Source organism: Aquarana catesbeiana, linkage group LG09 (assembly GCF_042186555.1).
Source record: "Aquarana catesbeiana isolate 2022-GZ linkage group LG09, ASM4218655v1, whole genome shotgun sequence".
Lineage (NCBI taxonomy): Eukaryota > Metazoa > Chordata > Amphibia > Anura > Ranidae > Aquarana > Aquarana catesbeiana.
The window spans coordinates 291939651-291956043 of NC_133332.1; the positions used below are offsets into that span (position 1 = coordinate 291939651).

The 16393-nt window shown below is 39.8% G+C and overlaps 1 protein-coding gene across 17 annotated transcripts in view; it reads left to right on the plus strand.

The window, feature by feature from the left end:
- The window catches only part of DNM1 (dynamin 1), a 278440-nt gene that overhangs the window by 60596 nt on the left and 201451 nt on the right, over positions 1 to 16393 (plus strand). The window lies entirely within an intron of this gene.

The window sequence follows — 16393 nt, forward strand, 5'->3', positions numbered from 1 at the left end:
TGTTAAGCCTAGGGTCTCTCTGTATAGTTCAGAAAACATGAGCCTATCTTTTTTGTTGGTCTGTTCTGTTAAAAAGAAGCTCTTCATGTTTTTGCAAACCTTTTTGACACCAGGTTCTTTATTCCGATTTTCTACTAGGCAACGCCTCCTGCTGTAAGACCTTGTTGGGTACAAAAGACTTTGGAATATTATAGCTCTGTGTGATCTTCATAACACCTCCACCTGAGGCAGAATTGTTGTTATACTGTTTAGGCGCTCTTTGAAATTATGCTTGCTTTGCATTATCTAAATACTGTACCTACTTTGGTTAAGCTGTATTTATTTGTCAATGAATCTTGTATGTGACTGTACTACATTTTTATATATTATAAAATAATTTTTTTTTTTTCTGGGACAAACAAAAATGTACTGAATGGTAAAAAAAAGAAGCTATACATATGCAACAGAAAACTGTTATCAGGTGAATCCCTGAAATTCCTCTTAAAAGAAAAAAAAGAAAAAATATCTCAATGCATAAAGCAGATCATGGGCTGCCTCTTATAGCTAATATTAGCAGTAATTGCCAAAATAATCACACGACACAAGGGGTGGAGCTTGTGCAAAAAAGGCATCATCATCAGGTTGTATGTAGGGAGGTGCAATGTTTAATTGGAACTTTAGTTTAGAATTGGGACTGAGCCACATATAATTTTAACCCCTTCTTTGGCTATTGTCTTTCTTCTCCTTTCCACTCCATTGACATTTTGTATTTTCTTATTTTCAGTCATATTTTAGGTCTTTCCTTTTCTTCTCTTAGCTGAGTTGTGATGACTGCCCCTTCCCCAGCCTTGCTCTCTTTTCCTCTGGCCTCTAATCCGGCTTTACCTTAAAGGTGCAGATTGATATTATGCACAACAAGATTAGTCTACCAGCTATCCAGGGATTACACAGTCACAGCTCTTAACTCATCTTTGTAAGTTCATAGGTTAAAGGGAACCGGAGAAGTGACTGGGGATAGTTGCTGTTGGTCCATTTTGCAGTGTTAATTTCGTCTACTAAAACATTTTAGTCGACTAAATGAATACTATTTTAGTCGACTAAAATACGACTAAAACTAAAACAATTGAGATGACTAAAATACGACTAAAACTAAAATGCCATTTTAGTCAAAAGACTAAAATGGGACTAAAACTAAAATGCCATTTTAGTGAAAAGACTAAGACTAAAACTGCATTGAAATTTGACTTCAAAATTAACATTGGTCTGTAGTGCATGTTCATACCTCAATACCATAAATAATAACCTATTAGATTTTTCACTCTAGCAGTATATAATGAGTTTGGAAATTGTAGAGAAATGTTTAATGCATTACAATTTAATTATACCCATTCAATTTTAGACGACTAAAATGAGTTGTACTGGAGATTTTAGTCAACTAAAACATAGGACATTTTAGTCAACTAAAATGTACTGGAGATTTAGTCGACTAAATACGACTAAAACTAAAACAATTGTAGAAGACTAAAATGGGACTAAAACTAAAATGCCATTTACATAGTTACATAGTTAGCCAGGTTGAAAAAAGACACAAGTCCATCCAGTTCAACCTTAAAAACAATAAATAAATAAAATAAAAAATATTGTACAATCCAATATACCCAATTTTATACCCCCAGTTGATCCAGAGGAAGGCAAAAAAGTCCTAAGACTAAGACTAAAACTATATTGAAATTTGCTGCCAAAATTAACACTGCCATTTTGAAAACCTCTCCTTATCATATAACAGGGCATTAGAATGTTTTGGTTCAGTTATACACAAATTAGAAGTAACACTGCGGTCATTCTGTCATGCTTGCCGTGCCATTCATTGTTAATGACACCCCAAGTGTGCCATGCAAAAAATACAAGACAATCAGCTCAACAGGGTGCATGAACTGCTTTGCAATATTTGTTGTACGTAGGGCAGCCTATTGAAAGAATGGGCTATCCTATGTGCGTAGCACAACAGGCATATGGGTGATGTCTGACTCCACACATCATAGTGTGAATGGGGCCTTATAAGAGAAGTATGGGTTTTTGTTTTTTTTTATATTCATACTTACCAAGGTGGATGCAGCATCAGACCGATGCTGCAGCTGTCCCCTGGCTTCTCTGCACTGAGAACTGAGCCACTGAACACCACCGATGGCTCGGTTCTCACTCCTCCCCGAGCGGAGAGATGCTGCCCGTCAGTCAGCATCTCTCCTGCTCTGATCTTCCACGTTCATTGGAGCGCTGAGCTGTGGAGGGGCGGGGATCGGCCATCTCAGCGGCTCGCTGAGACACTGTGACTGCCATCAATCAAGGCAGCTGGCGGATCCAGACTTGGGAAGTTGGGATGACGCAGTGCCTCGACTGATAGCAGTGACGTCAGTGGTGAGCGGAATTCAGACCACTCTCCACTGAGAAACGGGTCACAGGAGTGCCAAACGCACTCCTGTGACCCAGAGGGGAAGCCCAGCCTAAAAAGCTCAGGCTGGACTTCTCCTTTAAAGTTGAAGCCCAGGCAAATATAGACACAACACTAATAAATGTAACTGTGCATTTATGAAAATCATTTACATTATTTTTAAATGCAACTAGTGTTAGTACTTTAACATGCCTCATGTTGTTTCCTACACAATAGTAATCGGAACTGCATGCAAATATGTAGACAAGGTGTGCTGCGTGGAAATATGCAGACAAGGAACATGTTGATGGGCAGTCTACTTTATTTGTTACAAAACAAAGATTTAGAGAAGAGACATGGGCCTTGTTATGCCTCTGTATGATCTGTAGTTCTGTTTGGCTTTCATCCATGTGTATTTATCTAACCAGATCACACATGACACTCAACTTTCCGTTTCCTGGCTGGCAGCCCTCTGACCATGAATAATTAAGAAGAGAGTGATTAGACAAGGTTCCAGTAGAGGAGGACACACGTGATCCCAGGGATATTGATTAAGTTGCAGGTGGATAAGATGAATGCATACCTATGTAATCATTACTTTGCACTAAAGAACTCTGTTGAGCATTATTTGCATCTGATCTGATCATACAGCGGGTAAATTAGTATTAAACACCTCACCATTTTTCTAGGTAAATATATTTCTTAAGGTGCTATTGACAATAAATGTTCGCCACATGTCGGTAACATCCCATGCAATCCATACATACAAAGAAATAAAAAAAAATACGTTTGGTAATGAAGTTGCGTAATAAAATAGAATGACACAAGGAAAAAAGTATTGAACACATGAAAGGGAGGTGTAAAAAGGCATGGAAAGCCAAGACATCAGCTGAAATATATCAGTAATTAGAAAGCAATCCTGCCCCTAATATCAGCTGGTTCAGTCTCAACTGATGGCCTATAAAAAGGTGTCCCATTGCCAGGGCGTCACACAAGAAACATCTCATGATGGGTAAAAGTAAAGAGCTCTCTCAAGACCTTTTTTAGTCTTACTGTTGTAAAACATACTGATGACAATGGTTACAGAAGTATTTCCAAACTTCAAAATCTTCCAGTGAGCACTGTTGGGGCCATAATCTGGCAAGAACATAATTTCACCATAAACCGGCCACGGCCAGGTGTTCCTCGCAAGCTTTCTGACAGAGGACTGAAAAGAATTATCAGAAGAGTTGTCCAAGAGCCCAAGACCACTTGTGGAGAGCTTCAATAAGACCTGAAATTAGCAGGTGCAATTGTTTCAAAGAAAACAATAAGTAATGCACTCAACCGCTATGGCCTGAATGCACGCTCACCACGCAAGGCTCCATTGCTGAAGAAAAAGCATGTTGAAGCTTGTTTAAAGTTTGCTGCACAACATTTAGACAAGCCTGTGAAATACTGAGAGAATATGTTAAGAGGGGGGGGGGGGGATTTGGGATATAATTACATAAATTGCACAATAAAGAGGAAGTTTATTCATATAAAAGCACATGGGACATGATACATAGCAGATATGACGAGCTAATGGGCATATAATAGACATGAAATAAAAATTCCATTATTGCACATGATACATAAAATCAAAAAACAGAGTATGATATAAACGCATGATTGAATGAAAAAACTGCATTTAAAAGCTTGACGCGTTTCGTAGATGAAGTTCCACATCTTCAGAAGCAAGTGCAGAGTGCATATCTATAAAAAATATTTTTTTTTATCCCTGCCGGGAGCTGTGGGGGCGTATAACTACGGGCAGTTAAATTGGAAAAACACCACAATCGGGGAGAGATGGGAGGTGTCCATGGTGAGTTGCATAAAGATGCCTGCAAAAGTTCCAACCTAAATGTAAAATTTAACCGTTTCAGCCCCGGAAGATTTTACTCCCTTCCTGACCAGAGCACTTTTTGCGATTCCTCACTGCATCCCTTTAATTGACAATTGCGCGGTCGTGCGACGTTGCACCCAAACAAAATTGACATCCTTTTGTTCCCACAAATAGAGCTTTCTTTTGGTGGTATTTGATCACATCTGTGGTGTTTATTTTTTGCGCTATAAACAAAAAAAGAGTGATAATTAAAAAAAAAACGCAATATGTTTTGCTTTTTGCTATAATAAATATCCCCCAAAAATTTACAAAAAAACGATTTTTTTTCCTCAGTTTAGGCCGATATGTATTCTTCTACATATTTTTGGTTTAAAAAAAACGCAATAAGCATATATTGATTGGTTTGCGCAAAAGTTATAGCGTCTACAAAATAGGTGATAGTTTTATGGCATTTTTATTATTAATATTTTTTTTTTTTTACTAGTAATGGCGGCGATTTGCGATTTTTTTTTTTTTTTTTTTTTTTTTAATTTTATTTATTTATTTTATCATAACTGCGACATTATGGCGGACACGTCGGTCAATTTTGACACATTTTTGGGACCATTGGCATTTTTACAGCGATCAGTGCTATAAAAATGCATTGATTACTGTAAAAATGTCACTGGCAGGGAAGGGGTTAACACTAGGGGGCGATCAAGGGGTTCATTGTGTTCCCTAGGTGTGTTCTAAGGGGGAGGGGACTGTGTTGGGGAGATAACAGAGCTTTGTTCATACTCTGTATGAACAGACGATTTGTCACTTCTCCCCTCAGAGAACCGGAAACTGTGTGTTTACGCACACAGTTCCGGGGTCTCCGTGTGCCCCGAGCGATCGCGGGAGCCCGACGGTGATTGCCGGGCACTCGCATCGGCTCTGTGGGCGAGCAGGGGGCGCGCGCGCCCCTAGTGGCCACAGGGAGAAGCGACGTTACATGTCATTTTGTCGTGCCATTTTGCCGCAGTACAACTGCGGTGGCTGGTTGGCAAGTGGCTAAGTGGTCAAAGAAAAGTGTAAGGTTAGACTTACAGGGGGCATAGAGCCTGTAGTGGTGGGGTCAATTTTTTATAGATACGCACTTGCGTCTGAAGAAGTGGAACTTCATCCACGAAACGCGTTAAGATTTTAAATGCAGTTTTTTCATTCAATCATGCGTTTACATCATACTCTGTTTTTTTCTTTTATGTATCGTGCAATCATGGAATTTTTATTTCATGTCTATTATATGCCTATCAGCTCATCATATCTGCTATGTATCATGTCCCATGTGCTTTTATATGAATAAACTTCCTCTTTATTGTGCAATTTATGTAATTATCTATTTTTGTCCAAACACACATCTCACTCAAAGTCCCAAATTCCCCCCTTCTCTTAACAATGAATAGGGATGGAGTTGTATGCTCGTTTGACCATATACCTCATTTAAACAATTCCCAAACAATTCCCCCCTTTTATATACTGGGAGAATATAGTCTGGTATAATACACACCATGTTTGGAGGTCAAATGGCACTGCACATCACCCCAAAAACATCCCCATACTAACAGTGAAGTTGAAGGTGAGAACATCATGGTGTGGGGCTGTGTTTCAGCATATGGTACTGGCAAACTTCATTCAGATCATTGAAGGAAGGATGAATGAAAAAATGTACCAAGACATTCTTGATAAAGATCTGCTGCCATCTACCAGTATGATGAGGGTGGACATTTCAGCAAGAAAATTATCCCAAACACAAAGCCAAGGAAACTCTTGCTTGGTTTCAAAGAAAGAAAAATAAGGCCTCATATACACAGACGTTTAAAAAAAACACGCTGTAAAACTGGTACCGATGCCAGGAAAAAAACGGCGTTAAAAATGCGATTTTATCCTCATTTTTGCATTGACGTTAATGCACGTTTAGCGGCGCTAGCTTTAAGCCAGGTTTCTCTGCCTCTATTCAAAATCAATGGCCCATTTATTTGAATAGAATTTGCACCCTTCGGTCTGGTATGGATCTTAAGGGGAACCCCCTACGCCAAAAAAAGGCTTGGCCCCCCCAAGATCCATACCAGACCCTTATCCGAGCACACAGCCCGGCAGGTCAGGAAAGGGGGGGATTTGCGAGCGCCCCCGGACCATACCAGGCCACATGCCCTCAACATGGGGGGCAGGTGCTTTGGGGCAGCAGAGCTCTGCGCCCCCCACCCGAAAGCACCTTGTTCCCATGTTGATGACGCGTCGAGTCAACATCGGAAGAAGAGCAGTGGGAGAAGACCCCAGCATAAGAGCGAGAAGACAATGGAGAGAGAAGACAGCAGAGAGGGGAGAGGGAGTAGAACCAGAGAGAGAGAAGAACCGGAGAGGGAGAAGAAGTCGCCAGAAGAGCTGCTTTAATAAAATACATTAAAATCCTGCGTAGTGAGTTTATTTTTTACACTTTTTTTTTTAGGTGAATGGATAGGGGTATGATGTACCCCATACTCATTAACCTAGGGTGGGGGGCCAGGTTCTGGGGGCACCCTGGTTAAAGGGGGCTTCCAGATTCCGATAAGCCCCTGCCCGAAGACCCCGACAACCAACGGCAAGGGTTGTCGGGAAGAGGCCCTTGTCCTCATCAACATGGGGACAAGGTGCTTTGGGGTGGGGGGGGGGGTGCAGAGCCCCCCCCCCCCCCATGTTGAGGGCATGTGTCCTGGTATGGTTCAGGAGGACCTGCCAGGCTGCATGCTTAGATAATGGTCTTGTATGGATCTTGGGGGGACCCCAACGCCTTTTTTTTTGGCATAGGGGGTTCCCCTTCAAGATTCTCAGCACACAAGTCACACTGCAAGTCAGATTATCTTGATCCGACTTCTGGTGCGACTTCTGTTCAAATCAATGGGCTCCCATAGGGAACCATTGATTTTGAATAGGGCAGAGAAACGCTGAACGAGGCTTAATGCTGTCTATCCAGCGTTAAGCCTCGTTAAATCGCGTTTAACACCTTTTACCAGCGTCTGGCGTTTTTAAAGCTCTAGCGCTGTAGCCTCAGAACGCGCTGGTCCTGTTTTTTTTTTTGGAGCTTAAAAACGCCAATGCCTGTTACAGCTCAAAAATGCCATGGTGTGTATGAGACCATTGAATAACATGGAGTGGCGTTTTTAAGCTGCAAAAAAAGCTCAAAAGTGCCGCTGTAAAAACGTCCGCGTGTATGAGGCCTAAATCTGCTAGAATGGCCCAGCCAATCCTCTGACTTTGATCAAATAGAAAATCTATAGAAAGAACTAAAGATCAGATTTTATAGAAGAGGCCCGCGGAACTTTCAAGATTGGAAGATTGTGTAGAAGAATGGGCCAAAATCACACCTGAGCAATGCATGCGACTAGTTTCTCCATACAGGAGGCGTCTTGAAGCTGTTAGTACCAACAAAGGATTTTGTACGAGGTATTAAATAAATTTCAGTTAGCGTGTTCAATACTTTTTCCCTGTGTCATTCCATTTTATTACACATAACCTAATTTTTGAAATTATTTGTTTTGGTTTCTTTGTATGGATCGCATGGGTTGTTACTGACATGGTGATTTCATGTCATTAAATTTCATGTCACTAGCACCTTTGGAAATATATTTACCTAGAAAACTGTGACGTGTTCAATACTTATTTTACCCGCTGATTATCATATCCTCAGTACAGTTAAAATTGCCCTTGAATCCAGCTGCTACGTAAGGTGCCCCCTAACAGTCAATTTTATGTGGAAGGATTCAAACAAAAGCTGTGTGAGGCCACGCCTCCTCTCTACGCATCATAGCTGTCAATATTGGGATGGGCACAGATACAAAAACCCTCCTTCTGCACCAATGCTGGCAGGCATTTTCTATTCAGGACAGGCTTTTCTATTCTGGCTTTATTTAAAAAATTAACTGTAAGATGCTGCGCACCCTTTGTTTTGATCTGCTAGCCATGGACAATGCACCTTCAAAAACAAGTCAGCAATGGGAGTTCCCATATTTCTGTCAAGACAGGTTACCTTTAAGGCCAGCAAGTCAGCTGAAGACTGTGACTTGTATGAAGAAGGATACCCTCCCTTTCAGTTCCTCAATGAAAAGGAGTAACTAGTATCTGTGATATGGACATTAGATCCTTGTGATACCGTCAGCACAGTGACATTTCCTTGCGCAAAAGAATACAAGATATAAAGTTACGTTACAGGAATCCACCAAAGGTAATGCAGGAGGCGTATGGTAATGGTAAAGTGTAAAACATGATCAGGGCTGTCCTTAAGCAAAATTTTAACATGGCCACACTCCAACAAAAAACTTAAGCTGTTGGGAATGGGAAGAATTTTGAACGAAAATCCTTGGAAAAAATGTTCTAAGAAAGTTTGTTTTTCTAGTCATTAGTGGGTCAAATTGATGTTTGTTTTCAACCACAGTGACAAAAAAAATTGAAGGAGCAGGATGGAAATGTTTTCTAAAATTATATTCTAGCAGTGTATATGGCTTCTGTTTGGTAAAGTCCATTTATTCCAAAATTAAATGTTAAAGTGGTTCTAAAGGCAGAAGGTTGTTTTACCTTCATGCATTCTATGCATGAAGGTAAAAAAACCTTCTTTGAGCAGCAGCCCCCCCACACCCTAATACTTACCTGAGCCCCATCGTGTTGCAGAGAAGTGCATGAGAGCCTTGGCTATCCGGGGAGCCTCCCTCCTCATTGGCTGAGACAGCAGCTGGAGTCATTGAGGAGAGTGGTGGGAGGGGGGTTAAGCCACAGCTCTGTGTGTGTGAATGGACATGCAGAGCAGCTGCTCAGGAGCGAGCCTGCTCAGGTGCCCCCAGAGCAAGCTGGTTGCTCTGGAGGCACTCAGCAGGAGGGAGGGGCCAGAAGTGTTGGCAGTAGATATTTTCGTATGAACTTTCCTTTAGACTTTTCCTTTTCTTTTGAAATTCTATCCATCTATGTCCAGCTTTACTCGCGCTACTGAAATTGACATGAACAATAGGGAATGCATGAACCTTCTTCCTGGCCTTCTTTATTGGGGTTACATTTATGCAGCTGTTAGCCCACATTTCCATTGGGCCAATTTGGCATGCGATTTGACTGGCCAAATCGCATGCCAAATCAGCAACCATTGCCGGCAATGGCACCGTCTGAATGAGTGCGACGGCATCTTAATCAGTGCAATGCCAACTTTGCAGCGCCGCACCGATTCCCAAAAGTTGTTCCTGTACTAATTTTGGCGACTTTGGGGGCGACTTGAATAGACATCTGTGCATGAACCCGCACAGATGTCTGTCAAATGGCCCCCGAAGTCGGACTGCATTGCTGGTTTGAAATTGTGTGAGTTCTGCTGAACTTGCACGATTTCCAACCCGCATCAGTGTGAACCTGGGCTAAATCCCAATAACATGGTTTTGCCAGTAATGTAGTGTCAGGTATACTAGCTCTACGGTGGTTGTGTGTGATGTGAGGTCCTGTCCACGGAGGTCCTATGATCTAAAAACATTTCTGAGAAATCATCAGTGCTTGGCATAGGCTTCCTTGCATTTGAATAGCATATGGGGTTATAATTAGACACTGAGTCTACCACCTTACCTGGCATTCATCGTAATACCTAGTGATAATTCCTACTACTACAATTTCCCCTGGTCTACTCTTGGCTTTTAGCACCTATACTCGCCATTTCGTATTAGCCTGGCTATCCATATTTTTATCTTTTACCCGTCTTCAGGATCAACTAGCTTTGCTACCACTCTACCATACATACGGCTTGCTGTACCTCCGTAGTTGCTACACCGTGTTGTTTTTTAAAATTGTATGCGTTCAATTATTCCACAATACTAATTAATTTATATGCTCCTGAAAAAGTGCTATGAGTGCGCAACATGTAGAGCAGAGCAATTTACTCTTAACATCATTACACCGCATATCTGTCTTTGAACCATATTCCTGGACATATACACCATACGGAATGATCTTTATTCATCCCTTTGTCTCCTTATAGTCACATTTGGTTCTGTACAGTAGCGGTATTGTATATTATGTATTGAATTATCAATGTGGATTTTTAGATTATGTATTTTTTATGTGATATATTAAAATAAAATTATATTTTTTGTATTAAGTATTTGACTGTGCCTAAAAAGTCCAAGTCCCATTTTTCTCTTGATATTCCAAATTTATAGGACATGGCACTCTATACTGCTGCTGTATCCACTCTGGACCACTCTGTGGCTTGATACAGAGAATTATTGCAGTAATGTAGTGTTACCATAGTCAGTGTTAGGGCTGCAACTAATGATTAGTTTCATAATCGATTAGTTGGCCGATTATTGTTTCAATTAATCGGTTAATAACCTTAAAAATATTGTGGTGTATAATTTAGTTAAAGTGGATGTAAACCCTACATTTTTTTTTTTTATGTCATAATGTAGAGTATAAGATTTCCTATCATTTGAGCCCAGTCTTGCCACACAGAGTTAATCCAGCTCTGAGCAATCCTCTTTTATTGTACAGTGAGATAAAACTTGACAAACAGAGAAAAACTTTGTCAAATCCTCCCCTTTGCTGTGAGTGACAGGTGATTTACATATCTAGTGCACTAGCCTAAGACATGCATTATTTTTGAATTCCCTCCCCCACTCCTTTCTTCAGCAGCTCTGCAAGGATTGGCTGTTCCACACCTCAGCATGATTTGGGATGCTGAAGTCATGTGATTACTTTCCTGTCTTTTCACTGGATGTTAGAGATCATAGCAGAAGTTCAGTGTAAGAAATACACAGGAGAAAATGCATATTGACAAGGGGAGTGTAGAGGTGGGCGGGGAGTCTACTGACGTCACGACTCCACCCACCGAGCTCCAGACAACAGACCCCGCCCACAGAATATGCAGTTTTTCGGGTCTAATAACAGACAGAGGGGAGACATTTGACAGGTAAAGATACATGCAGGAGGCATGTATATCCTTATAGATAACCCCTATGGCAGTAGTTTAGAAAAGATGACATTGGGTTTACATCCACTTTAATATGTAAAGTTTAAAAAAACAGCAATTTATACTTAAATATCTCTATGCAGTGATAAATATAAATAACCAACTATATGGTTAGGGAGCAAAATCTCTAATCCACTCTGAGAATAACAGACAGAAGAGATATACTGTATATACTATTAGAGGAGAGATATACTGTATATACTATCAGAGGAGAGATATACTGTATATACTATCAGAGGAGAGATATACTGTATATACTATTAGAGGAGAAATATACTGTATATACTATCAGAGGAGATATATACTGTATATACTATCAGAGGAGAGATATACTGTATATACTATCAGAGGAGAGATATATACTGTATATACTATTAGAGGAGAAATATACTGTATATACTATCAGAGGAGATATATACTGTATATACTATTAGAGGAGAGATATACTGTATATACTATCAGAGGAGAGATATACTGTATATACTATTAGAGGAGAAATATACTGTATATACTATTAGAGGATATATACTGTATATACCATTAAAGGGTGAATCTGGTAAACATCATCAGACTCAGAGATCAATTTTTTTTTTTTATTTAAAAAACAAACAATGTCTTCCTTCAAAAAAAATGTAATTTTAAGAATGTTCATTCGATTCTCTAATCATTAGTGGGGTCAAATCGATGTTCATTTTCAACCACAGTGACGGGAAAATTTGGAAATAGAAAACTTTTTGGTCAAAGGAATTTTCAGACAGTAAATGTGGTTTTCGTTCAGAAATTACATTCTTTTTAAAAACAGAATGTTAAAAACAAGTGAAAATTTCAAACAACATTCTTTCATTCAATGAATGTACAAAGATTTTTCGTCTGAATATTCTTGTCTGAAAATTGATCGGTGTGGCCAGCATAAGGCTCGGTACACACCTATGCAGTTTGCTTTTGATCTGTTTTTGCAGTGCTTTTTGCAGTGCGTTTAGATTTTTGCGCACATGGTTTTGCTGCGATTTGCGTTTTTGCATTTATTTTGGCCAATTTGTTGTTGGGCAGATTAGAAAAGACAAATTGCAAAAACGCATTACATGCGTTTCTGCAGCTTCTCCGTTGAACCAAAAAGCACCTTTTTGCTTTAAAAAAAAGTCCCTGACCCTTTCCAGATATGCAGCGACTGCAAAAAGCACCAAAAAACACATAGATGTGAACCAGGTCTAAGAAGTTTAGTAACATAATGGGGTTAAAAAATTAAAATTAGCCCTTTATAGTACAAAAAAAGCAAATAATCACTACTGTAAGGGGTTCATTCTTTTACTGTAGAACTGTGAAAGGAATATTTACAGTAGCGATTATTTGCTCTTTTTGTACTATAAAGGGCTCATTTTAGTTTTTTAACCACATTATGTTACTGGACAATTAATCAATTATGAAAATAGTAATCGATTAATTTCATAATCGATTAGTTGTTGATTAATTGATTAGTTGTTTCAGCCTTAGTCAGTATATATACATGTTGGCAGATTGGTGTCATGATCCAAAAGAGCGGAATTGGGTTTCCAGTGTCCAGCCTGGATCTATATGATGGCAAATGCAGCCTAATTTAAGTCCTTCCTATTACTGTGCCATGTGTAGCCAGAGTGCAGCTTCACTTTAAAGTGAGCCTGTGTCAAGGCTATGAACATTAAAATATTACTATTCTTAACATGCAGTAAATGAGCTCTCCCAGCAGTGATTCAGTAGCTTAGCATTCCCTGCACCTTCCTTCCAGCAGTGACTCAGCAGCTTATCTCCCTTCTGTTCCCCCTCCCAGCAGTGACCCAGCAACTCAGGAGTGATTGACGGCTGACCATAACATATATAACATGTTAAAGAGACATTCAGTATGTTTTTTTTTTTTAAATCTGGCCTCAGGTACTTTCAGTGGATACAGTATACTCTATATTATTCTGGATTTACTACATGTTCAAAAGAAATAAAATCTTGTTCCTTTAAAACTCGAGGTTGCCCTGCCCGTTTTCACTTTCTGAGCCTTTCTAATGCGTGAGGTTGCATAGTACATGAAATGACCAATAGGGAAGCTTATGAGATGGGAGAGGGTGGGGCCAAAATCAACTTTTTTCTGGAAAAGTTTCAATTTGCATATAACATAAGAAGCATATATCTGCAATTCTCACAGTCACATAAGCTTGTTTGGGAAAACAGGAGCATACGTAAAACTTTTTTTTTTCTATACCCCCCCAGGGGTTTTAGTAGTGCACACTTTTCTCTGTTTGGAGTAGTGGTGGAATGGAGTCTCGACTCCAGTGAGTAAACTAATACAATGTATAACATTTTACATATATGTGTGTGTGTGTGTGTGTGTGTGTATGTGTATATATATATATATATATATATATATATATATATATATATATATATATATATATATATATATATATATATATATATATATAAATACACATACACACAGTTGTGCTCATAAGTTTACATACCCTGGCAGAATTTGATTTCTTGGCCATTATTCAGAGAATATGAAATTTTTCTTTCACTCGTGGTTAGTGTTTGGCTGAAGCCATTTATTATTAATCAACTGTGTTTACTCTCTTTAAATCATAATGACAACAGAAACTACCCAAATGATTTTGGCCTGATAACATGCACACAAGTTGACACAAAGGGGTTTGAATGGCTATTAAAGGTAACCATCCTCACCTGTGATCTGTTTGCTTTTAATTAGTGTGTGTGTATACAATGTCAATGAGTTTCTGGACTCCTGACAGACCCTTGCATCTTTCATCCAGTGCTGCACTGACGTTTCTGGATTCTGAGTCATGGGGAAAGCAAAAGAATTGTGAAAGGATCTGCGGGAAAAGGTAGTTGAACTGTATAAAACAGGAAAGGGATATAAAAAGATATCCAAGGAATTGAGAATGCCAATCAGCAGTGTTCAAACTCTAATCAAGAAGTGGAAAATTAGGGGTTCTGTTGAAACCAAACCACGGTCAGGTAGACTAACTAGAATTTCAGTTACAACTTCCAGGAAAATTGTTTGGGATGCAAAGAAAAATCCACAAATAACTTCAGGTGAAATACAGGACTCTCTGATAACATGTGGTGTGGCTGTTTCAAGATGCACAAGAAGGAGGCACTTGAAGAAAGATGGACTGCATGGTCGAGTTGGCAGAAGAAAGACATTACTACGCAAATGCCACAAAGTATCCCACTTGCAATACCCCAAACAGCACAGAGACAAGCCCTCAAACCTTCTGGCACAAAGTCATTTGGAGTGATGAGACCAAAATTGAGCTCTTTGGCCACAACCATAAACGCTTCATTTGGAGAGGAGTCAACGAGGCCTATGATGAAAGGTACACCATTCCTACTGTGAAACACGGAGGTGGATCGCTGATGTTTTGGGGATATGTGAGCTACAAAGGCACAGGAAATTTGGTCAAAATTGTTGGCAAGATGAATGCAGTATGTTGTCAAAAAATACTGGAGGAACATTTACATTCATCAGCCAGGAAGCTGCGCATGGGATGAACTTGGACATTCCAACATGACAATGATCCAAAACACAAGGCCAAGTCTACCTGTCATTGGCTACAGCAGAATAAAGTGAAGGTTCTGGAGAGGCCATCTCAGTCTCCTGACCTCAATATCATTGAGCCACTCTGGGGAGATCTCAAAACATGCAGTTTATGCAAGACAGCCCAAGAATTTACAGGAACTGGATGTTTTTTGCCAAGGGGAATGGGCATCTTTACCATCTGAGAAGATAAAGAGCCTCATCCACAAATACCACAAAAGACTTCAAGCTGTCATTGATGTTACTGGGGAACTAGGAACTGGGGTATGTAAACTCTTGATCAGGGTCATTTGGGTAGTTTCTGTTGTCATTATGATTTAAAAAGAGTAAACACAGTTGATTGATAATAAATGACTTCAGCCATACACTAACCATGAGAGAAAAAAGTTTGTGTTGGCATTCATATTCTCTGAAAAATGGCCAAGAAATCATAAATTCTGCCAGGGTATGTAAACTTATGAGCACAACTGTGTATATATACTGTATATATTATTTTTATTTGGATGTATATATGTACTCATGCGCACTGGGCATTTTTACAGCTGCTCCTAGGGGCGTCTGATGTTTTTTTTGTTTGTTTCATAAAGATTTTATTACATATTTCAAAAAATATACAACACAATGTAGCAACGTAACAGTGTAACAATGTAACAAATTGGGTAACAGGTTCCATTTGAAGTGTACCAAGCATTAGTTTACAGATTCGGAGTACAGTAATTATCTAGAAAATACTCAAGTTCTGTAAGTAACCTATTTGCATCAAAAATAGTGGTCAATGCTCTAGGGTATATGTGCTCCTCGGTTCAGTATGTCTTCTCTCAATTTGGTTTACTACTGTTTTTAGGAGTTTATCGGAACCACCTGCCAGAGCATACACATATTAGCTCAGCCTTACCCAATCATTATCTGGGGCTAGGGACCCGGGGCTCAGGGTCACACATTACCGTCCGCTCCAAGCTTCCTGTCCATACTGCTACAAGGCTCAGATAATATAAAGGATAAAAGAGAAGAAGGGGGGGGGGGTGAATACAGAAAAAAAGAGGGGGGGTATGCTGATAGGGGATGGAATCCCACCTGCTACCCTCTCCATCTACTGTCCACACGCTACACCCACTGCTTCCCCCGGATCCCCGGGGAGGACCATCCTCGATAAATTTGTGTTTATAATAGGTTACAAGTTATGTTGCAACAATTCCCGATATGGCTGGGAATTTTTGTACATGATCCATGCCTCCCAGATAGCTGAGAAGCTTGAGATTTTGACTTTTTTTTTTTTGCCCCTAATCTCCCCTGCATGTTAGCCTATGTGTCCATGCGCATATAGACTTTTAGCAGCTTTTAGAGGCAGAGGAACAAAAAAACTCTGACAGTGTGTCCAGGAGCAGCAGAGTTTGGGCAGAAAAAAATCGCTTGACGCTTGTAAACATGTGTTAAAGCTAGGCACGTTTAGCACTTGAGTGTAAATTTATTTCAATGGTCAGAATAAATACCGTAATTTATTCTGGCCATCGAAATGAATAAAGACCCAAGTGCTTGATGCCTGTAAACATG